The 25116-nt window shown below is 36.7% G+C and overlaps 1 protein-coding gene across 1 annotated transcript in view; it reads right to left on the reverse strand.

Moving 5' to 3' along the window:
• il11ra (interleukin 11 receptor, alpha) overlaps positions 1–25116 on the reverse strand; it is a 51894-nt gene that overhangs the window by 21671 nt on the left and 5107 nt on the right. The window lies entirely within an intron of this gene.

Below are 25116 nucleotides of genomic sequence, written 5' to 3' on the forward strand. Positions count from 1 at the left end.
ACTCAACATCTCCACAAAATGGTGTTCGCATGAATGATAGCTGATTTGAACAGCTCTGACGAAGTCTGGGAAGTTGTTTTGCAAGTCCATTCACATTCATTAATTGCTGAGGACATTCTGGGTAATGACGTCAAATGAAAAAGGTCCGCTATCTGAAATACGGCCTCGGGGAGCCTTGAATCAACAGACTGTAAACATTTTAAACAAATACTGTAACTGACAGGATACATCTGTCATTCGTGTGGTTGGGATTTGCCTGGCAGGCATCGGTTTATGGCAAACGGATGCATCTAAAACCTGAGGAAATGCAGGAAACATCTTCACAATCCTAGAGCTGAAGTCACTAAACCTCACAAAAAGACTCAGGAGAGTTCATTAATTCATTAACGCCGGAAAAGTATTGCCAAATTAAAGTGATAAAAAGAAAGTGAAAGTTATGACCATTTAGTAACTGAATCACAAGCCTTGATCTTCTTTACAAGTAGGTTCCATTAATTGACAATATATATATTATATTAGTCATCATGAACTAACACAATTATTCTAAAGCATTTATTATTATAACATTTATTAATGAATTAGATACAATCAGTTGTATCTATTAATATTATATAATTGAGCTAACATGAGCAAATAGTTTACAGTTGTATATTTAAGCAAAACTAGCAAAGATTAACCAAATGAGAAAAGTTTGGGAACAAACTTTGAAATTGGCTTGAGAATGCCAAGGCTGAAAGTTTGCAGAGTAGTTTTAGATAGATAGATTAGATACATTTTAGGGGTGGGACGGTTCGCTAAAAAAAAAAAAAAAAAAAAAAAACCATTGTTAAACCTACTGAATGTAGGCCTACTGTATCAGTGCACTGATCAGTACATTCTCTTAAAGTGACAGTCTTTATATTATTAATCGAATAGCAACAACATTTTTATTTGAAAGTATAGTTTATCCACATAAGGAACTGTACCAAGCGGTGACTCTAAAACCGTGAAGCAAACCAAACCGTGAAAAAGCTGAACCATGCCACCTCTAATAGATACTGACCGAATGTTGATAACATGATTTAGCAAATTGTTAATATGAAATTACTATGTTGCTAGTATGTTTCTAGCATGACTAGCATGTTGTTAGCATGTTTCTAGCATAATTAGTGTTTGCTAACATGTTTTAAGCTGATTATTAGCATGTAAACATGTTGCTAGCATGTTTTAACATGAATAACCTGTTAGAACATTGCTTGCATGTTTTCAACATGATTAGCATGTTGCTAGCATATTTTATAGCATGAATAGCATGCTGCTAGCACTGTTTGCATGTTTTACCATCATATAACATATCTCTAACATGAATTTAGTAATCCAGTTAAAAAAATTGAAACCAAGCAAATCCAGCTGATAAAAAAATGTAAAAAACACTTAAAGGTACAGGTTGTAGGACCTGCCACTAGAGGGCGCACTACCAAAACAATAACAATTGCGTGGTTGGATGTCACTAAGAAGGAGCATGGGATGATGGGATTTGTTGTCTTCTACCCAACCCGTTCTCCTGGTTCTTTTGCGTTTTTTTCCTTATTTGGTCGTTTTCCTTTTCTTGTTTAGTTAATTGATTACTCCCCACCTGTTTCTGTTCTTCTAATTACTTTCGTAGTGTTTTCAAAATCCTTTCTGTTTAGTTCTGGTTTGTCGGTTGGTAAAGTAGCATTGTGTGAAGTATCTTAGCGTGAAGCAAATCTTAGTTATGTGTTTGTTTTTCGTCGTTATCATCATTAAAACCTCCCTTATTGGATTTTCCTTCGGCTCCCTCCCTGTAATACGACGTGTTACAGAACGACCGAACGAAACAGAAAATGCAGGCTGAGGGGGAACTGAGGTGTTTGAGGCAGAGCGGTCAGAGGTTGGAGCGATATGTAGAGGATGTCCTCGAGCTCGCAAACCGGATGAGTCATCACGACTCATTCCTGAGTGCTTGTTTTTTGCTGGGGCTGGATAGGACACAATCCTTGGCAAGCCATATTTATATTAAACCGCCCTCTCTCCTGATCACCTACCATCACCAGTCCCCAGCTTAAATATCTTGGATACATCTTTACCTCCTGATTTCTCCGAACCCATCCTCTCCCCAGATTTCCCTCAAAAACACTTCCCTGAACCTCCTTCACCCACTATGTCTCCTGTGTCTCTGGTGGTTCTGCCCAGCATAGAATCCCCTGTGTCTCCGTTCGGTTGTCTAGTGTTACAGCTCGGGACGAGCCTTCCGGGAGGGGGGAGTAATGTCACAGTCATGGACTTCCGTTCTCCTGGTTCTTTTGAGTTTTTTCCTTATTTAGTCACTTTCCTTTTCTTGTTGAGTTAATTGATTACTCCCCACCTGTGTCTGTTCTTCTAATTACTTTCCTTTTGTTTTATAAACCCTGTCTGTTTAGTTCTGGTTTGTCGGTCGTTCAAGTAGCATAGTGTGTAGTATCTTGGCATAAAGCAAATCTTGAGTTTTGTATGTGTTTGTTTTTGACCATTATCATCATTAAAACCTCCCTTATTGGATTTTCATTTGGCTCACTTCTCCTGAAGATAGGATGTGTTACAATTGCACATTCTTTGGCTTTGAAAGAACATTTGCTCAATTATCGTACTGCAAAATCCTCATATGTTTCTTTTACTATTAAGAATTCCATGTGCAGGCCCAAATCTCTGTTTGCTATGGTTAACAAACTCACTAACCCTCCACAACATATCTGTGGCTCTGAGGTGATTGTGAATGACTATTGAATATTTTTCTCAGATAAAGTTAATCACTGAATCTATTTTCCAATGACACCCCTCATACAACTGACTCAAATGTTAACTTGCTGTCAGCTGACTCGGCTAACTCAACATGCTCTCTTTCTGCTTTTTATCTCACTACTTCTGCTGACATAAGTGATCTAATTGTGAAGTCAAATTCTACATCCTGCCAGATTGATCCTACACATACAGTTTTGCTTAAAATGTGTGTTCCTGAGGTTGAACCTTACATAACACATATGATTAACAGTAGTTTAGCATCTGCCCTTGTTCCAGCAGAATAAAAAATGGCTGTGGTGACCCCCATACTTAAAAAAAAAAAAAATCTCTTGACCATCTAGACATGAACAATTATAGGCCAATCTCAAATTTACCATTCTTAAGTAAAATTCTAGGAAAAAATTGAAATGCTCTTCTTCGTGTGATTAATGACATTCTTCTGTCTATGGATTCTGGGTTAATAATCTTCTTGATTCTTCTAAATCTAAGCTCTGCATTTGACACAGTCTTTCATTAAAAATACTAATCTCTCGTCTTTCCGTTATCGGTATCACTGGTTTAGCACTTTCCTGGCTCATTTCCTACATCAGCGATAGAAAATATGAACTCACCATTAGGGCTGCACGATGTGTCGTTTAAGCATCGATATCGCAATGTACGAATCCACGATAGTCACATTGCAGGATGTGCGATGTAGGCTGTCGTAGTTTATCTGTAATTCATTAACTGTACAGGCCAGCTGCTCCCCAGCCCTTGATGAATGTGATTCGCGGATTAATTGCACAGCTTAACCATCATAGAGTGAACGTTTATAATTGACAGGACTGAAAAACACATGAAAGTTTAACAGGGCAGAGAGAGAGAGCGCGCGAGAGAGACAGAGAGAGAGCGAGAGAGAGACAGAGAGAGAGAGAGACAGAGAATTTTGAATTTTTAACATCACTTTGTTTTGCCTTCTTCAAATGGCAATTAATACCGATATAAAACATTTAAAAAATACACGCATTAAACAAAGTTTTCAGAAAAAAGATAAAATTTCTCCATTCACAGTACATATTTTCCCATTTAAGCTCCAAATCTCTTTAAAACCTTCAACATTATCCATTAATCTATAATAATTAAATTCGAAATGTATCCTATCTCTTGTTATACATTTAAAAAAAAAAACAAGAACATCAATATTATTATTTTGTTCTATTTTTCTTTTTCTTGTTGCATAAATTGTTAATTTAGCTTGTCCTAATAGAAAATGTAAGATTTTACTAATATCCCTCTTATTTTTCCCAATTTTCACTCCAAAAATGAAACAAACATCAGAGAACATTTCTCCAAACAAATTAAACAATTCTGTCAAAAAAACAAATAAAGGCAACAATCGTTTGCACCTAAGAAAACAATGAAAAATTGTTTCTCTACAATTACAAAAAGGACAGGTATCAGTAATTTCAGAATTTATAATAGCCACAAAAGCATTTACTGCAATAATACCATGCAGTATTATCCAATGAATATCTCCAACCTTTTTGGTCAATGGTGGCTTATAAATTGTTTCCCATACTGGCATTATCTCATCTTTTACATCCAGATATTTCCTCCATGGTGTGTCAATCCTATTTTTTAATTTTCCTTTATTCAGCATCTTAACACAAAAGGAATAAATACTTTTCCCTCCTACAGAATTAAAAACAGTAAAACGAACATCATTTTTGAAAAACCCTGATAGATCTTGAAAGTCCTCTTCATCCATTCTCGGTCTCACTCCCATACTCGGAAAGAGATCAGTAGACTCAGGCAATTCACATCCTTCCATCCAATTTTTAAGTCTTAATTTTTCTTCTTCAGTTAATAAGTCCCGAAAGCCTTGTAAAAACTGTCCAACTTTTCGAGAAGAATGAATACCAAGTCTTTCTGCCACCGCCTCCACATTATTCAAATTCGGACCTGCTAACTTTGTCAGATGTTTCATTGTCACCACTCCAGCTTTAATAAAAGCATCATTCATACCCGGAAATTCATCTTTTTTTTTAAAAACATTTGTGACCCATACACAATTGGTTCTTCTAATAACCAAAATAATGATGATTTTTTTTTGTAAACAATCTTCTCTTTTCTACAACACTCCATGCTCTAAACACACAAAAAAGTGGTATCCAGAAGAAAAATTGTTTGTCTCAAACCTAAATTTCCAACCTGTTTTAAAATTCGCCCAGCTAACACTCGACATGGAGTTTCCAAATTCCTGTATAATAATTTCTGCACAAATTGTATTCTAAAAGCAACTTTCCTACTTACCAAATGAATCAAACCTTGACCTCCAAACTCTCTTGATAAAAATAAGACACTCTGCGGTATCCAATGCATTTGATCCCAAAAAAAATCAACAAGCATTCTTTGTATTTTCATTAACAAATCAATTGGAGGTTCTAAAATTGCTAACTTGTGCCACAACACAGAAGCTATTAAATTATTAATAATTAATACTCTACCTCTATAAGACAAACATGAGTGGAGCCATTTCCATTTTTTTAATCTTCCTTCCACCATTTCTAAAATTCCATTCCAATTCTCTTTTTCTATGGACTCATTCCCCAAATGAACACCTAAATATCTAAAACCCCCACGAGTCCAGCTTATACCACCTGGCAATTTAGGTTTTTCTTCCCTCCAATCTCCTACTAATAAACCTGAACTCTTTTTCCAATTAATCTTAGCAGATGAAATTATCCCAAATTCATCTACTACTGAAGATATTTTATTAACATCATCTTGGTTTCTAATAAAAACAACAATATCGTCTGCATATGCTGAAGTATACACAGATATAACATTATCATCAATTGTTAAACCTACCAATTCATTACGAAATCTGTTCAACAAAGGTTCAATAGCTAATGTGTATAACATGCCCGATAAGGAGCAACCTTGTCTTATCCCTCGATTTACCTTAAAAGATGCACTTAAGCCACCATTGACCTTCAGAACACTCTCAATACCTCCATAAAGGGCTTTTACCATATTTAAAAAAACTGAAGAAAAATGAAAAGCCTCCATTGTACTCCACAAATATTTGTGCTCCACTCGATCAAAAGCCCTCTCTTGATCCATTGAAAAAAGACCAAATTTAAAACCAAACAATTCAGAAGTGTGAAGTAAATCTCTTATAAAAGATATATTATCAAAAATTGATCTGCCTGGAACACAATAGGACTGATCACTATGTATCACAAATTCCATTGCCTTCTTCAACCTATTTGCCAATGTTTTAGATAATGCCTTGTAGTCTGCACATAACAAAGCAACAGGTCTCCAGTTTGTTATATCTCTTAAATCCCCTTTTTTTGGTAGCAACGTCAACACTGCTCTTCTGCAGCTCAACGGGAGCTGCTCTTCAGCAAAACTCCCATTAAACACTGCTAACATATCTGATCCCATTATGCTCCAAAATGTTTTATAAAATTCTATGGGGATTCCATCAAGTCCTGGAGCTTTACCATTTGCCATACTCATCAAAGCTGAGTAAACTTCAGGCAATGACAATGGTTGCTCAAGTACAGCATTTATTTCAGCTGACACGTGTGGAAGACCTTCAAAAAACTTATGTGTGACATTCATTTCTTCTTTATATTCAGAGGCATATAATGCTGAATAAAATTCCACAGTTCTCTTCCGTATTTCAGAAGGCTCTGTCAAATCATTCCCATCATCATCCCACAATGAATGAATTAATCTGCTTTGTCCGTTTTTTTTTCTCAAGACCAAAAAAATAACTTGTTGGTGCATCCATCTCGTTAAAATAAAAAAAAAAAAACGTGATCTCACTAGTGATCCTTGTCCCCTAATTCCAAGCAGCTCAGTTAAAACATCTTTTTTATTTTTTATAGACTGCAAAAGGCTTTGATCTTGAGTTGATTCACTTAAAATCTGAAGGTCTATTATATCAGATTCAACATCTTCAATCAACTTAACAATATTTTTAGAGGCATTAAGAGTGTACTGTTAACAAAATTGTTGAATATTAACTTTGCCCACATCCCACCACTGTTGAAAGGATTCAAAATGATTTACATTCATTTTCCACTGTTCCCAAAAGAACATAAAACCTTTTTTAAAACAATTATCATTTAACAACGAAACATTAAAATGCCAGTATGCACTTCTTACTTTAAGAGAATTAATAAAAACCACTCCACATACCAATCCATGATCTGAAAAACTAACTGGAGTGATAACACATGATTTAAAAATCTGTGAATGATGCTTATAACAATATATTCTATCAATCCTAGCCATAGAAATACAGTTTTCCTTATAATGGGCCCAGGAGTACTGTCTAAAATCTCCATGCTTTTCACGCCATACATCTGCTAAATCAAATGTTTCCACAATTCTTAAAAGTTTATTTCTTGAAGCCATATGTGGTTCAACATGATTTCGGTCCAAATTATTAATCGTACAATTAAAATCTCCAGCTAAAAAAAGAAAATCTGAATCACATCCTTCCAATGTACTAGCCAATTTTTCTAAAAACAACATTCTTTCTTTTGCAAAAACAGGAGCATATACATTGATCAGAATTATAGTTTTTCTTTCATATTTTGCAGTAACTTTAATTAATCTTCCAGCAATAACTTCATCTACCTCATAAGATAACGGTGCAAAAGATCTTGAAAAAAGAATGGCTACACCAGCACTAGTGGAGCTTTTATGACTCATTATAACAGTCCCATCCCATTCTCTTTGCCAATTAATTTCATTTTCTTTACATGAGTGGGTTTCCTGTATGAAAGATATATCAATATTTTTTAATTTTACTAATTCATAAAAATTTTTTATTTTCTTTACATCACGTGCTCCATTTAAATTTAGTGAGGAAATCTTGAACTCAGCCATAAAAAGAAGTGTTATGACTACTAAGACAAACCTCACTCCAAAGCAAATCCATCTATTGTTGTGATCCTTCCAACTCATCTTTTTGCATTTGTGTTGTTGTCTTTTGTACTAATTTCTTAAGACGATAAATTTCAGTCTCAGCAAGACCATCTCCTCCCACATTTTTCATCACCTCCCTTGCAGATTCAATAAAATTAGCTAGATCTGGAAAAAAGTCATCAACAACCACATTTCTTTTTCCTTTTGTTACCTGTAAAAAACTGCGAAACTTATCCAAATCGTACCTCTCCGCCTTTCTTACATTTATTGTTGCTTGAGTAGAGATTCCTTTTTCACTATCAGATTCTGATGAATATTCTGTCTCACTGCCAGCATCAGTTTTACTCATATCCTTCATCTCAGTTTTTTCTTTGACATGACCCTTCTTTAAATTCTTCTCACTCTGTCCACTACTTGTTGCTTTACGCTTTGTAGCTGGCAATTTAAAAGTTTGTTCAGCTGTTTCCATTAATTCTTGCCCTGAAACAATGACTTCAAACTCTTTTACCATTTTTTCTCTAGCTTCGTCTTCTTTTTCTTGTGCATTAGATTCTACGTTATTCTCAATTCTGTTTTCATTATGCTGATTTTCAGGCACTTCGATTTCAGTTGTTGTATTGCTACTCTGAGTTTCTATCAAGACTCTTTTTCTCTTTCCTTTTCAGGACAACCTCTCGCCAAATGTCCTTCAGTTTTACAAATGAAACACTTCATTGTTTCAGTTGTAGCAAAGATTACGTAATCGAACCCGTCAATCTTAAACTTGAACGAAACATTCAACTCATCAACTCCTTGTTTTAACACCGTGAACGCTTGTCGTCTGAATGATACAACATGCTTCAACAGCGGTGATTTACATCCTACCGGAATTTTTTTAATTGCCGAGACAAATTGTCCATAACGCGACAATTCACGTTCTAAAACGTCATCTTTGATGAATGACGGTACATTTGACAAAAGTATCTTCTTTGCCGGATTTACGAGGGGAAAAACCGGAGTATATGCATTTTTCACAACAATACCTTGTTCAACGATCTTATTCACCTTATCTACTGAATCCAAGAAAAGAACCATCGCGCTATTCATTCTAGAAGCTGATCTTATACTTTCATGCCCGATCACCTGTCCAACCGCAAGACTGCACTCTTCCACAGAACAGTCACTCCCGACCGGGACTTTAATTCCATGCCGTCGGGTCAGCTGTTCTAACCCTACTCCCTCCTTCACACCGGCCATAATGGCCAGTATCAAAAAATAAACTACTCCTCTAACCCTTACACGTTTACCATGTAAATAAATAAATAAGTAAATAAAAAAAAAAGTCAAAACAAACCATTAAAGTTGGGAAAACACACAGTCGCTCTCACAGCCACGCTCCACTCGCTCCACAAACGCCCACGCATGCGCACGAGAGAGAGAGAGAGAGAGAGAGAGCCGTCTTCAAACAACACCAACGCTGTCTTGCTCTCTCTCCCTCGCGCATATTAATCAATTGACACAATGGTGTCGATGTTTAAATCATTTAAAATGAGAATGTAAGTGTGCTCACCCCATTTTTGTTCGTAAGAAAAAATATCGCAATATATATCGCAGAAAACTTAAATACCGCAATGTCATTTTTTACCAATATCGTGCAGCCCTACTCACCATACAAGGGTATAAAAATGTCCAGTCTCACAGGGTGTTCCTCAAGGTACAGTTCTTTGCCCACTTCCATTTATCATTTACATAACCCTAACCCAATTTCATTGCTATGCTGATGAAATTCAAATTTACCTACTCACCAGCTCTGATAGGCCATCGTTGCCTGACTCACTTACTGCATGAATCAGAGATATCAAGTAATGGATGCATTTGAATTTCCTAAAACTAAATAATAACAAAATGGAAATTCGAATTATTGGCTCTGTTACATCAATCAGAAGGTTGGACCTGTCCTTTGAAATTGATGGGGTTCATGTTAAGCCTTCTTCATCAGTCTGTAATCTTGGTGTCTTATTTGACTTATCGCTATCTTTTGCCTCTCACATTTCTTCTGTTATTAAAACTTATTTTTTCCATCTTCGTAATATCGCACGTCTTCGATCTTCTCTAACTCTAGCTGATACTGAAGTCTTAATTCATGCATTAATCACTTCATGTCAGGATTATTGCAATGCTCTATTTCTTGGTCTGCCTAAAAAAGTTATTGCAAGGTTACAGTATGTTCAAATCTCAGCCGCAAGAGTTCTCACCTCTACCAGGCGTTCTGTTCACATTACTCCTCTACTGCTTGATTTTCTTTTGCTACCTGTGGCATTACATATCCACTTTAAGATATTTCTTCTAACATTTAAGGAATTAAATGGTATTGCACCTCCACATTTGTCTAACCTATTGTACTCTTATTCTCCTGCCTGGTCCCTCAGATCACCTGAGCTAGGTCTTTTGTCCATTCCTTGTTTTCGGCTTTCCACTGTAGCTAATAATCAAAATCAAAACAAAGACAACTTTTGATATTTGTATAAAGAAAACCATTTTAAACTAAGTTTCCATTACCCTTTAGTCATTAAGCCCAAGGTCTTGTCCTCTCTCTTCATCAGTAACATGCACGCTGCATGGAGAAACTCTTTGAGCATCTCGAGATGTGCGTTTATCCACGTACAGAGGCACTGCTCAAGAAACCCTCAGGAGTTTGTCAACATTCCTGGCAGATGAAATCCATAACTGAGAAGCCTGACTGTAGAAGATTATGTGTAGTAGCAATCAAGAGACACATATAATAATCAATCCTCCACAGTAAATCAGATTTCTGAGGGGGGAAGTAAGTTTAAAACCTACAGTGCAGTGAAAACACGCTTGAGTTTTATTTCCATATGGTTTAGCCATCATTATTATCTGACATCGCTTGGTAATTGGGAACATAGGAATTTTCCTTACTGCATCAGAAAACCTCTGTAGCGCTTGACATCTCTAAACCGCAGGTTGGAATTGTTACCCATCTGTTTTTATGCTACTTTATAGCAGGGCTGCACTGGCCTGAATGTAATTTGCTCAATATTAATCTAAAACACAGGCTAATAATCCCTTAAAAGTCTCCTAGCGTGAGTTGTGACTTTAATCTCACAGTATGGGCACTCAATCCTGTGGACGTGTGACGTAGTTTGTAATCTGGATGGCCTCCATGTTCTCCACTCTCAAGAGACTGTCAAATTCAGCAGCGAGGTGCCGCTTCTGCGCATTATCATCAAACACTCGATAGAGTCATGTGTTTTCCTGATGGTCTGACGAAAGCCATTGACCTAAAATTCACTTAAAGGCTGTATGATGATTTATACTGTGGTTGGACAGTGTGAAGCGGTTGTTTCAGGGATACATTTTGTTCAATTATAATGGTAACTATTTTTATGTTGATATTGGTAATCAACTGTGTAAATTTGTACAGTTTTGTTTGCTCTAAGCTAAATATACTGTTGATGTTTAAAAAAGGCTTAAAGGGGTCATATGATGTTGCTAAAAAGAACATTATTTGGTGTATTTGGTGTAATTAAATGTGTTTATTCAGTCTAAGGTTAAAAGACACATTATTTTCCACATACTGTGCATTATTATCCACAAAAACATTATTAGTTCTGTGCATAACAATGCGATTAATTGCAATTAATCGCAGACAATCATACGATTAATCGCGAAGAAAAAAAAATCACTTGCCCAGCACTAATTTATATAAATCATAAGACACATTAAACATTTCATGAATTAAATATTTAATTATTGAATCAATTTTAATACATGCATAAATATATAGACGGTTTCAACGGCAACAACATAAACAAACGTTAATGCGCGTGAGCGCTTTTGTGGACCTAACTTAACTTCCGGTAGACTTCAAAATAGAATCAATAACAACAGCCAAGTCCCTCTAGAGTAGATGTTTTTTGATAACAAACAAAATATGTTTGCTGCATGGATCAGGCGGACTTAATGAAAATGCAAATTCATTATTTGCCAGCAGGAGATGTTTTAAAGCATATACATAAAGCGCGAGAAATAGAGGTTTCCCCAGTAACAGCTGTATACAAAGCAGAGCTGGTACGCTCACACGCTGCTTTATTAGGCATATAACATGCAAGTCTTCCTTCAGAAATACAGCGATATAAAAACACCTGTGCCTCGTTTTGATATTTAAACATATAAATGTAAGGAATTATTATTATTATTAAACGTACAGTACGTAACATTACTCATGTTTATTCAACGAAGCCTTTTTGAAAATCGATCAGTTTTAAAATCGTGGCGAGTCTCCAAAAATAAATAAATGTATGGGAAACACTTCCCGCAGCACAACCACCTGAGCCCAACTTAAGTCTACTGATCACCTTAACTTTAAATGCGTTTGTAGAAGGCACTGCAGCCAGATCGATATACACAACACAAACCGGAAGTTAACTTAGTTCCAGGCGCGTGCGCCCGATGAAACCGTCTATACAATTATACATAAAATAGTAAAAATGCTATTATTTGTGACTGATACTAAATTGCTAAATTTTACTAATACAATTGATTTACACATTCCATTGGCACAGATATTACACTGTAGACAGGATCATACCAATACGCCCACAAATCTCCTGCCGTGAGATGCGTTTGCCTTTCGAGCCACAAAAAAGATGCACCTGTGGTTCTTTGTGACAAAGCCAAAAGGGGAAGAGTTAAAATTCCAGTTCATTAGCCCCCTCCCAACTCAATGTTTCAACTTTTTCTTTTCACAAAAATGCATCTCCACACAAGCCCCTCTACCTTCCACAAGTCAAACCCACAGCATGAAAACCAAGAGCTAAACACTGACCACAAGCTAGTGGTAAATTATATAGCAGGGCCATATCCTTATATATTATTTAGTCTGTTGCCTGTTGTTGTTCAGGACGGTTGGCCTGGACGCTACAGAATGATGGCACATCTGGTGAAGATAAACACAGAGCTGTTAAAAACAGCCCCTCGGTACCCATAACATTTCCAACAATAGGGCCAGTGTGACACTGCTATATTCCTCTTCTAGGTCTTTAAATAAAATTTGCTGGAAAACTAAGAGAAGTTGACGCAAACCACTGTTGTGAATAAACTTCAGGTTATATACATATTCTAAAATACCCTTAGTGTTTATTACTTTTACATAAACATTTTAAAACTAGTGACTAATATAGGCACATGCAACATTAATCATATAATCATTGTCTTTCAGTTACAATACATAATGTGTGAGAATAATGATAGTAGCTACTATTAATATCCTGCAGCAAAAGTTCTGTGAAAGACCATCATTCACAGTTTCACATTTTGTTTATACGGCATTACAAGACCGTATTGCACAGCGGTACTAAATGTTCCTTTATGAAAATTTGATGGTTTTGGAATATTTGTCCAACCACAAGGTTTCATATATGAATATTCAGCGCCAAAACAAACACATACACACACAAATGCACATATGCCAACCAGATGTTCAGTTTGCATATTCAAGCAAGTGAAAATTTACGACTGTAAGGAAAGGGTAAAAAAAAAAGAGGATTAATGGCAACTAGCAGGATCTGGAAGACAAACGCACACATACAGTAAGAATACCCTTCCCAAAAACTGACTCATTATTATATCCACATGTAGACATGTACCACTACCTCCCCTTACGAAAAGGAAAATATATTTACCAATATATTTCTTAAAATATATTGTGATATATTGTAATATAAAATTTATTCAAATATATAAAATATTAGAAAATAAAAAGGGAAAATAATATAATATATTGATGATACATATATTATATAATATATTGCAAAATATACAAATGATTGCCGCTTTCAATATATTGCAATATATTGGAAAAAATAAATATATATAAGAATATATGCCTAATATATTACATGATATTTTCCAATATACTGCAATATATTTTTGTTTCATAAGGGTCTACTCAACAGAATCAGGCTCACATCACATCACAACACCAATCCAACTGCAGTAAGAGTCTTACTGACAGTGTGGCTCTCTGCCAACTAAACTAAGATGTTACCAAAACTGTAACTTGTTAAACTACTAAAATTACTAAAGTAAACAAACAAACAATACATATATAAAAGACAAAAGGCACATATCGTTACTAAAACTTAAAATAAGTTTTTCTGTGTTGACGACATGATTTTTCTATATCCATTGAAACTTTATAATGCTAAGCAGGCAGCAAACGAAGTTTTGAAACAGTATTAGTTTAGTATTATTTAGGCTACATACTATTTATTCATATTTTAAGTCACCTTTTATTGTTATTTTTTTTCTCTTTTCATTTAAATGGTAATTTAAGTTTTTTTTTTTCTTTCTAGTAATCTTTCATTTGAAATTCTTATTTCAGTATACGTTTTAGTAGTTTTAGCACTTCAAATTAAACTAATTTTATTTCAAATTAGTTACCAACATAACATTTCTAGTTTTTCATAGGTTTTTCATATAGTATTTATAATTAAAGCTTTATTTCAGTTAACAGAAATTATATTTTTATAGGTTTATGTTTTGAACAGAATAATAGTTTTTTGCCAAGCTATGTATATATGCACCATTTTTTTTTCTAGCGGAAACTCTGATATATATATATATATATATATATATATATATATATATATATATATATATATATATATATATAAGACCAGAGGTTTCCTTTTCCGGACATTTTGATGATATGCAGGTCAAGTATCGCCTCTTAATTAGTCAAGGTGAGGAAAACTGGAGGCAGGCTATGTAACGTAAAAAATGACATAATCAGGCCGCCGAATGCAACATGTTTATTAGCCTAACTTTCAAATAGATGGAAAAAAAAACATTTTCTACTATGGTTCATTTCTTCATTCGGATCTATTTGCGATCCATTCCATTCTAAACAAACAAAGCATATGTTTCGTCCTTGTTTCATTATAGATTAAGATAATGATTCATAAATGCATGCATAATTATCAGTGAACTTGATAAAAGTTGCAGATATGTTTTAAATGCATGCACAAACAAATGCCTTTCAACTTATGTGTGCAAAATTCAGAATGAAATGAATGTGCAGCAATTTGTACAAATAGAGATTCTAGGTCTACTATACATGTTGTAGCCATTAAATAAGCTTATTTAGTTTAATATTTGTTAAAATATTATAATGTTATTTTTTAATTTATGTTGATTATGAAAAGTGAACCGCACGAGTAAGATAAGAAGCACAATATCGAGAGACATGGAGCGGGTCAGACATGATTTTGAACACTTAATTTAGTTTTGCTTAGTAGAAATACTTTTTTGAAGTGAATTTCATTTTGTATAAATTGTATCTTAATTTTAATAATTTTTTTTATCAACCAATTGCCTGGATTTAATACATAAGAAGCAAATATAGCAGACGACAGGCCTAATCATGCAGGCGCCCTCGCGGCCACTTGCATTGCTAGTGAACTGGAGTGCATCTCATCCTAATTTAACGAAACTCAGCGTAGGCCTCACAGACATTAAATATATCTTAAGAAAGCCTGAAATGTCTTTTTAACAATTTAAAAGGAATTTTTTTTTTACCTATGCTAATTACACATTAAATTCAGGTAGGCTACTGAGTCGCTGTCCTCAGTGCCCAGAAAAGCGCTGAAACGGAGATGAAAGGGGAACCCGTTTTTATTTATTTATTTATTTTTTTGGCTTATTTTAACTGGCCCATCCAGTTTTTTGGAGGCCCACCTACAATCAAAATCCTGGCGCCGCTAGTGCTTCGCAGCGGTCTGATATCAAGAAATAACAGACCGCATTCCACATTGGAATTCAACCAAGCCATGTAATAATGTTTAATAACTTTCAAATGAGCCTGTTCTTTCATATCATAGCCAAAGTTCGGTGTATTTTTGCTTTATACATTTTAGGCTTATTCTCAAATTCAGATTGTGTTAGGGGGGGCGGAATTATTTGGCAATTTTATTCGGACAATTTGACCGGAGAGATTTAATTTTGTCGGACATTTCATTTTTTTTCCGGCCAATGTCCGGCAATTACCGGACAACGGAAACCCTGATATATATATATAGGGGGTGTAACGATACGCGTATTCGTATTGAACCGTTTGGTACGAGGCTTTCGGTTCAGTACGCGGTACGCATTATGTACCGAATGGTTCGTTGGACTAATTAATTATATATTAAAAAAAAAAGTGAAATATAATGATATGCGTTCAACAAGGTAGCCCAATAACCCAAACGACGTAACAGGCAACGCCCCTGACACCCCCGAAGAAGAAAAAAACACCATCTTATATGTTTATGTTAGGCTACTCAGCAGGCGCTCGCTCACTCAGTATGCGCTGAAGGCTCGTTGCAAAATGGCCAATGCGTTTAACAGACCAGAAATAGAAGATCCTCCAATAACCAACAGGTCTGGTGTTTGGGTGCACTTTGGATTCCCTGTAAGCTATAAGCGTGCTGAGTGAGCGAGCGCCTTTGGGGCCGTTCACATATCGCGCCTAAAAATGCGTGGAAAACGCTAGGCGCGTCTTTCTCCTCCTTTCCAAAGCACTCGGGCAGAAGCGCCCCTGAGGAGTCTGCCTTTGCTAAGCAACAATGACGCGCTCTCTCCATGAAGATGCGGAAATTTCAGCGAAGGATAAATGGATTTGCAGCTCTAAAAATCGCTTGCAGTAGCTCTGCTACTAAATTTATTTCAAAATTGCAATCCAAATACAACTATGATCAGCTGTTCCTTCATCTTGGCTGAGCTTTCAACGTTGTTACGGGAAAGGATGAAGCTGATTGGTTAGTTCTTGTCACATGACCCGCGGTGCGCTTGCGGCATTCTGAAAAGTTGAGATGTTTTTACATCTCGCTGTATCTAAAACGTACCGAACCGAACCGTGACATCAGTGTATCGTATCGAACCGAACCGTGAATTTTGTGAACCGTTACAACCCATTAAATATATAAATATTTATACATACACACACACACACACACAAAGTATATAAGAATGTTCCTAACAAACAAATAGTTTAGCATCAGAGTTAAGACAGCTTCACATTATGCAACACTGGAATTAAAATCAAAACATGAAGCTAGTTGCATTGTAGTTCAACAACCATAAACAAATTCCATTTTGTGCCTAATAAAAACTCCTAATAAAAAGTCATCCGATTTTGACTTGTTTCGTACAACTTATGCTGTTGGATTTCACATTACTAATTTTTTTTGTCATCTTATGTGTAACTGTTATCTGTTATTGTGCTAATATTGTGGTCTGTTGCACAGAATATACCATCAGACCACCCACTAGTAAGTCTTATTAATTTAGTGTGCTTTCTTAAAACACTTTCCTAAAGGGCAAAAGAAGTTTCCAGTACTTAGTCACTAATCATTTTGCAGGAAAGACAAAGGACCAGAAGAGAAAATGAGAGGTGAAGGAGGGACGGGGGAGCTTGGGGGACGCAAGTTGCCTCAAAGCAGGAAAGACAGCCAAGAGAGTGCGAAGGAATGTTCAAGTCTCGCCAATATTTTTTGTTTCTTTCCACAGAATTCCAGCGTTTGCTCCGCGGGGTTGCTACACTTGCCAATAGTGAGGCCGGCTCTTGAAGTGCTGTGATAACTGCACTGATATAATATAATTTTCAGTGCCAGTCGAGCTACAACAATTGTATCTCCATCTGCTTCACAGGCTTATCGGCCATTGCCGATGTTTGTATATGGAAAATTGAAAAGGCATTGTTGATAAAAGCAGTAGAAGTAAAACATCCTGTGGCATTGCTGCTCGCTATAAAAAGAACAATACCTACTTGAAATGCCTTGGCCGACTCCAAGTGCACTTTTTTGGTACGCATACACAGTTCACAGCATCTTCTGTTTGTGGAGCCAGGAAACAAGTTCACTCATTTCTGAGTCTGTTTGTCTTTCTTTCCAGCATTAATTATTAGGATCCATTCAGAGTCATGCGAGTCTGAGCAGAGATCGCAAAGATGACTCATGAAGCAACATGCAGTCTTTTTACGAGGGAAAATGCAGAGAGGACAGCTGAAAATAGACAGTGTTCCCTCTTTGGCACATTCCAACTCATCCAACAAGACTGAATGGAAAACTGACAACATGACAAATGGAAACGCTCACGTGAGGAATGCGATGCATGTTTGCCCTGGTTTTCATGCGTTTTTCTGTGACTTCAGTTGTTTCCTGTCCCACATGCGCTCCACCATGAGAGTTTTAGACTAAATAAATAATCAGTGCAAGTGACATTTCTCTAGATTATCACTTTTCAAAGGATGGGAGGACAGAACAATCACAATATGACGTTGGGTTGATGGCACTAATGGACAAAACTGGCATTAACATGAATCTCCTGTGCTTAATGAGCCTGGTCAACAGGAAAATAAAATGTGTTTGAACTTTAACACTTGAGCTGGCAGCATCTCAGTTTGGCAACAACTGCCTGATGGAAGCTGAAAATAACATCTAAGAACAAATGTAGTTGTTTCTAATTAAAGTAACATTAAAGTAAATATACTTGGTATCACAGCTGCTTACAAAGGTAAAGTTTAGACTATAGAGATTTCTAATTCTGACTGTAATCACGTCATACAAATTAAAGCATGTTTTGAATGAAAGCAATAAAATTCACTTTGATATGTTTAGAGAATTCCGTAAAGTCACAAATGCCACATGTACACACACAGAGAGAACAGTAAATGGTCATTTGGATGTTCTCATGGCTGAGTGCAAAAGTCTCTTAAAATATCAGAGAATTTGACCTTTTCATGTTAAGGCAAGGTCCGTTGAGGCTGTACAATGTGTTGTGACCGGCCATTAGAGCTGCAACTAACGATGTAAATATGAGTTTATGATAGCGTTTATAATTAAACCACAGTAGCCATAAATTTACAGTTGTCTGAGACATCATGAAATGTTCTTTAGCATCACAAACCATAAAATGTAGTCAGGGTTCTGCTATGATTTAGCATGGTTTCCAGAGATCTGGAGCTGATTCGGGGTAGCTCGGTGGTTTGTGACTGTTGTCTCGCGGCGCGCTGTCTTTTAAGGGGCCGTTCACATATCACGTCTTTTGCGCGCTCAAGTTCGTTATTTACAATGTAGGCCCGCAATAAGCACGCTCATAATTGAAGTTTTTTCCAGGCGCGTCCGCACCGCATCGAGTTAAAAACATCTAAACTTTTCAGAATGCCACAAGCGCAAGAATATCAGACCTGAACCAGGAAGTTGGTCACCAGATCACAAGGTAACCAGTTAAACCATAACATCGGAGAGCGCCAAGATGTTTTCCTCTGAGGTGCTCGCGCATCGCAGTTGTGCTGCCGTGGTACACCATATCAGTTTTGCAAAGGGAACAAAAGGCCATTTTATTTGTCCTCTGTTTAAAGTATTCCCATACTTTTGATAACAGTGGTCTCTGTTTTGTGATAGAATGCAACTTTCTCCATTCCCAGTATGCCATTACGCGAGATGTAATCAAACAGTGTGACGCGTTGAAGCATTTCACGCACGTTGGCGTATTTTTGTAGTCGACGTAATCGATGCGTTGTTGCAGCACTACCGGCCATAAATCACTACATGACATTGAATTTAAACTGTTCTTTAAAATGTAATTTTTTAAAAAAACAATTAAAACATGACATTTGTTTTTTTGAACTTGACGCATTTATTTTTAAATTGGCCCATTGCTATCCAACCAGCAGAAGTAAACAATGGAACACTATATTAGTTGGCAGATTAATCAATTCTTATTATTATATTATTAGAACAATCCTTCCTCGTAACTCTAATGCAGTGGCTCGTGTTTTCACTTGTGAATAACTAAATGATGTCTAAACATGTTGTCAATACATTGTGTTGGCAAAGCTTCACTTCTTGAAATATAACAGAAAAAGATCAGACAAGCCAAAGAAAATACATAAACAGATACATGAAATACATGAAAAACAAACATTCCTTTAATGTCTTGCTAATGTAGTTTAACCACACCCTTCTTAAAAGCCATTTAGCTACATTTTGGTTGATTCTCACTCATGTCTTTCTAAGTCTGAGATGATTGGATGCGTTTTCCCAGAGTTGCCTGCGGTGCAGGGCCACTGCAGGTCTTTGGGAAAAGAAAGAGTGCGCTTCAAGCACATCTTCGCAACAAGAGACGAGTTTCAAGGGATTCAAGGAAAATAAAGCTGCAAGTAATCTTCCTCGTTGTTTGGATGGGCAGAGTTTGCTAAACAATCCAGGATGTGGATACACAGGGGACCGTGGCTTGTGTTCTCTCTTCGTAACTTTAACACAGACCACCCAGGGCCCTTCAGATAAAGGTGTGGTTTACAGATAGCTCCCTGGCAGGGCTTGCAGAAACTGAGCCCAAATATACAGCATTAGTCTAGGGGAATGGTGACAGGTCTACTGAAACGTTGCCCATTTGAGGCAGAACGACGCGGAAAGGTTTTTCATCCCAAGATATGGACTTTATCCAGATGTAAACCTTAGATACAAGATGACATCTTGTTGGGCAACAACTAGTAGTTTTCATTCTTACAAAGCCACTCTGGAATTTCTGTTACCATGGGAACAACATTGAAATTAGGCTGTGTGCACTGCCAGGCGGCCAAAGGCAAAGATTTAATGACTTTAACTTCTCCTGGATCCTGGAAGCAAAACCTGATGTAACATTTATCACAAATCAGCCAATCAATCTCCTTCCTGAATTCACTGTATATGCAGGATAGATTATTAAAAACTTGTGTGGACTGTCTAGGTTGGATTATAGTTTGTAGAAAAGTAATGAAAACTTCAACGACGACCGCTTAATGGAGATCAACTGTTCTTCCAAAAATGGAAGTTCTGTTCTTATTTACTTACCTTCATGTTATTCCAAAACTTTAGCAATTTATTTATTCCCAGAAACACAAAGGAAGTTTTGAAGAATACTCTTGCCCATTCTTTTGAAATAAAATGAAGACTGGGGCTGTGCTGAAAGAAGTTTGAAAGCTCCTTTCCCAATTAAACCCCCATAAGTACATAAGTCAAAGTAACTCCATTTGTATCCCACAGCAGTAAGTAAATTTAAAAGGGTCATGAACAGAGAAGTCATATTTCCCTTGATCTTTTGACATATGATGGGTCACTGTAGAATAAAAACATCCTGTAAGTTTCATACAGTATATCTAAACTACTTGTTAGTTCAAAAACAGCTTTCACTGAAACCAAGCTGAAAAACGACTCATTTTGCAATCAACACATTATGACATCATAGTACAATAAAAGCCTGTCTCTGCAGGTGAAGCTCAAACATGAAGATGAAACTTTGTTTGTTTATAGTGTTGTGATACCAGTCGGTACTTAAAATTTATGAGCAGATTTGTAAACACCGCTGACTGGTCATTATCTTCACAAGCTCAACAGATATGACTGTGATTGGCTGCAATGATCATCGTTTTACACTCTTCACTGAGCACTTACACAGAAGCACACAGGACCGTTTGAGAGCCGTGTCTATGATCCAATCACATTCATATCTGTTGAGCATGTGAAGACAATGGCCAATCAGTGGTGTTTAAAAATCTGCTCAACAGAGCTCAAATGTTAACGGAAAATGGACGTTTTTAAAATTTCACTATTTGTTTGCTTGCTTTACTGTGGATTTATTTTCAAAGAACAGTTTGATGAAGGCTTTTCAAAGAGACTGAAAGTAAAAGACACAGTGCAGTCTGTAACATATCAACATTAGAAATGTCATAATTCTTGTCAGTGTCAATATCCCAAAAGCTATATATAATAAATCCAGCTAAGCAAAAATGATTTAATACAAAAAAAAAAAATACAAAATGCTACATTATATAACGTAATCAAATGTATAAAATACTGCATATTCTTCAGTGTAAATTAAACTATATATATATATATATATAAATGGGAAATAGGACGTTTCTGATAGCACGTGAAGACAGCAGAGAAACGCTTTCTCAGCATACAGAAGTGCATTGTTTTGTTAACTTTGTAGTTTATTATTTTGAGTCGCCCCTCTCACAATATATTGCTTTACACATCTATTCTTTTGCGCTCATAAATATTCACACAATCATGCAGCACATATCAGAAGATCTGTGATCCGGCGTAGTTAGGCTCACACTCACTGATCTATATATAACTGAACCGTACTCTGGCCCACCTCTTCCAACTGAAAGATGCCTGTTATATTGTTATAATCAAGGCTCTGGACTATGAGCATAACTTGTTTTTCTATAACAAACGATAAAACATTTTCTATAAAAAAAACGTTAATAAGTTAAGATTTATAAGAAATATTTTAACTGCTACTATGTAAAAGGAATACTGCTGTAATAAAGCACCTTATTTGTTTAAAGTGTTTGGAAACCAAAGTTATTGCACTTTTGTTCATACAGCACTACTTTAAAATGAAAAAAGTGCACAAAACACTACTTTTGAACGCATTATTAGTTTTGTGCATAACAATGGGGATAATTCTGATTAATTGCAGACAATCGTGCGATTAATCGTGATAAAAAAAAAAATAATAATAATAATAATAGTTGCCCAGCACTAATTATAACATTATAAGTGGCCCTCAGTACGGAGCCCCGCACATGACATGCAAGAAAAAATAAATAAACTGTGCGCACGATTTACTAATTCGGTCCCTCAATGTACTAAAACATGCACAGAATACGATTGCGTTCCCTTGATTTGCTATTGCATTCACTTGATTTGCTAAATTGTGCGCAATTTTTTTATGAAATAGTCAATCGAAGGAAAGCGGTAGTAATCGTGTGCACGTTTTAGTACATTGAGGGAACGAATTAGTAAATAGTGCACACAATTTAGCCTTCTTATTTTTTTCTTGCATGTCATGTGTGGGGCTCCGTACCTCAGAGAACATTATAAAAAAAAATTAAATGCAGTTCATGGCCCCTTTACAAGGGTTTGTAATAGTGAGTAACTGATAAAAATATTTGTATCTTTTAGTGAACAAATCCTTTAAAGTTTAGCTGAGGCTTAAAACTCCAAACCAGGTAGACCAGATAGAATCCACAACAATTATAGTTGCAGTCATCACGCATAAAGACATAAACATATCTGCATATCTGCAGGATTTCTAAGGAAATGCAGAAGTAGCTTAGCCTGGATAATGACACAGAAAGCAAACAAACGAGCGAGCCAATGCATATTTGGAGTTAACCACCCCAAGTCTCCATGATACCATTCTACTTGGAGCAAGCTGATGATCTAATAAGTCAAAGAAAGAAAATGGCATCTGTTTGTGTACCTATCACAGTCAATGTTTGTGGAGCTTGACAGATCCAGCTAAAAGTCTTCACAAAAGAGGCAAATTACGAGCATTTTGGACCTGGCTTTGAAACAAACATCAGTTTGACGCGAAGCGGGATAAGGCTGTGGATCAGCACTGTAAACCAGAGCTATCATAGCCACTCAAGGCTGGAATTTCCTCAGGCACTGGCCAGAATAAGATGGCTACCAGATGCCAGCTATTCACTGAGCTCTTGGCTGGTTTCCCAGGAGAATTGCAGCCTCAGCCAGTTCTGCTTGAAGGTAGACTGTGCGTGAACACTTACGCTCACTTTACTCAACACAGGATTAAACAAAAAGGACAAAACCATCCTCAGCTGATGGATTGCCTAGTTCTGCGGTTCCAAACATGGCCTGAAGACTTGATTACAACTTGGTATGGCACAAACATTCACTTGGAAGCAGTGCCTTTCATGGATCGGTTTCTCGTGAAGAACACCAGTCATTTACCTCGTACAAGAGGTTTCCGTATACCGCAATCTTGAGTCATGGTTACAAGCAAACTTGGAAACGTCCATTGACCCAACAACTTCGGAAAGCCGCTACCTGCTCTTCGAAAGCAGACTGAAGATTTCGAAGATCCGTCAAGCACAAGGACCTCATTGACAATGACAGCTCAACACCAGCCTGGGTTGCTTAGCGTTTAAAATGGCGCCACAGTCCCGCTGCATGTAATTATGGAGGCCGAACGGGCCAAAGCTCACTTCGACGAGCTACCACATCATGAACAGCGCAAACTCCACAAGGCCAACATGTCATTTCAGCAAACGAGCGAAAGCAAATAAATGTCAGACGACACTAAGCCCAGACCAGCAGCCTGTTTCTTGAGTCCCGGATCTGGCATGAGGAATATGGGACTGGATTTGCAGAGTCTCGTGTCTGATTTCAATGCCCAATCAGTGCCAAATGAGTCATGGGGAGTATAAAGCCCAGGAGTGAATTGTGAAGTGCTCCGGATAGCTTGTTGAACATTCTCTAGTGTCATTTATCAAACGGGTGACAGTCCCAGACCGGTTGAAATTGACACAACTCCCTGCAGAGGTGACACTGTTTGACCCGGTGCACGTGATGAAGAAAAGGTCTCACCAACACCTGAAGAGGATCTGTCGGTAAAGGTTTGCTGAGTTTCAAACAGCATGACAGATAGGGTATCAGATTTTGCCTGCAGGTATATGTATTTGTATATGGTTCCCAAACAGAGGGTAGCACGCCAGAAGATAAAGTACTTTCATTGTGCCTATGACTCACACCTGCTGGGAAGCGGCACACATATTCTGTTACCACTGTTCCAACATGCTTGGCTCATAGAGAGCTGGTCTTCGGCATGAGGGGGGAAAAAAATCTACAGCATCCAGACAAGAACATTGCTGCACAATCGAACCCTCTGCAAACAGAACTTTGTTTGACTATCCTTACTGATAGAAGTCATATGTCTACCGAACATTTATTCTTGTAATGTGTACATAGTGAGGCCATTCCTCAAACAGATCACAACCATTTGTAACTCCTTATTAAATCTGAGTGGCAGCGAGAGAACTTCAGAGATAAAAGGCTTTAGCGGAATCAAAGCGATTTGCCATGACAAGCCCGAGCCATGAGAATTTTACCGCCTAAAATCAAACTGCCAACACTTATGCAGTAATTAGAGCCCTTCTGTCTCTTGATGTTAAGAGACAAATTCTTGAAGAAGAAAAAAAAATCTCACTCTTTTTAATGGATGGATAATATGCATTTTTATTTCAAATTTGATGAGTCTATTGTTTAGCTATTTTTTTAAGAATGTTGGTCCCCCAGCCAGATTCTCAAACACTCTATAAAAGAATAAAGCTTTAAAAACAAATTTACTCAAAACAAGAAAACTAAAAACACATCTCTTCCATGTACACTTGCACTGTCTATTATATTTCTGTTTTATCTACTTGTTTTCTTTTTCTTTTTTTTAAAACATTACCCTCTAACACTTGCACTATCTATTCTATTGTATCTACATGTTTTATTGCACTTGCACTTATCTGTATCTCTTTATTTCTAATCTACTAGTTGTTTTCTTTTATTATTATTATAA

This window comes from Carassius gibelio, chromosome B10 (assembly GCF_023724105.1).
Source record: "Carassius gibelio isolate Cgi1373 ecotype wild population from Czech Republic chromosome B10, carGib1.2-hapl.c, whole genome shotgun sequence".
Lineage (NCBI taxonomy): Eukaryota > Metazoa > Chordata > Actinopteri > Cypriniformes > Cyprinidae > Carassius > Carassius gibelio.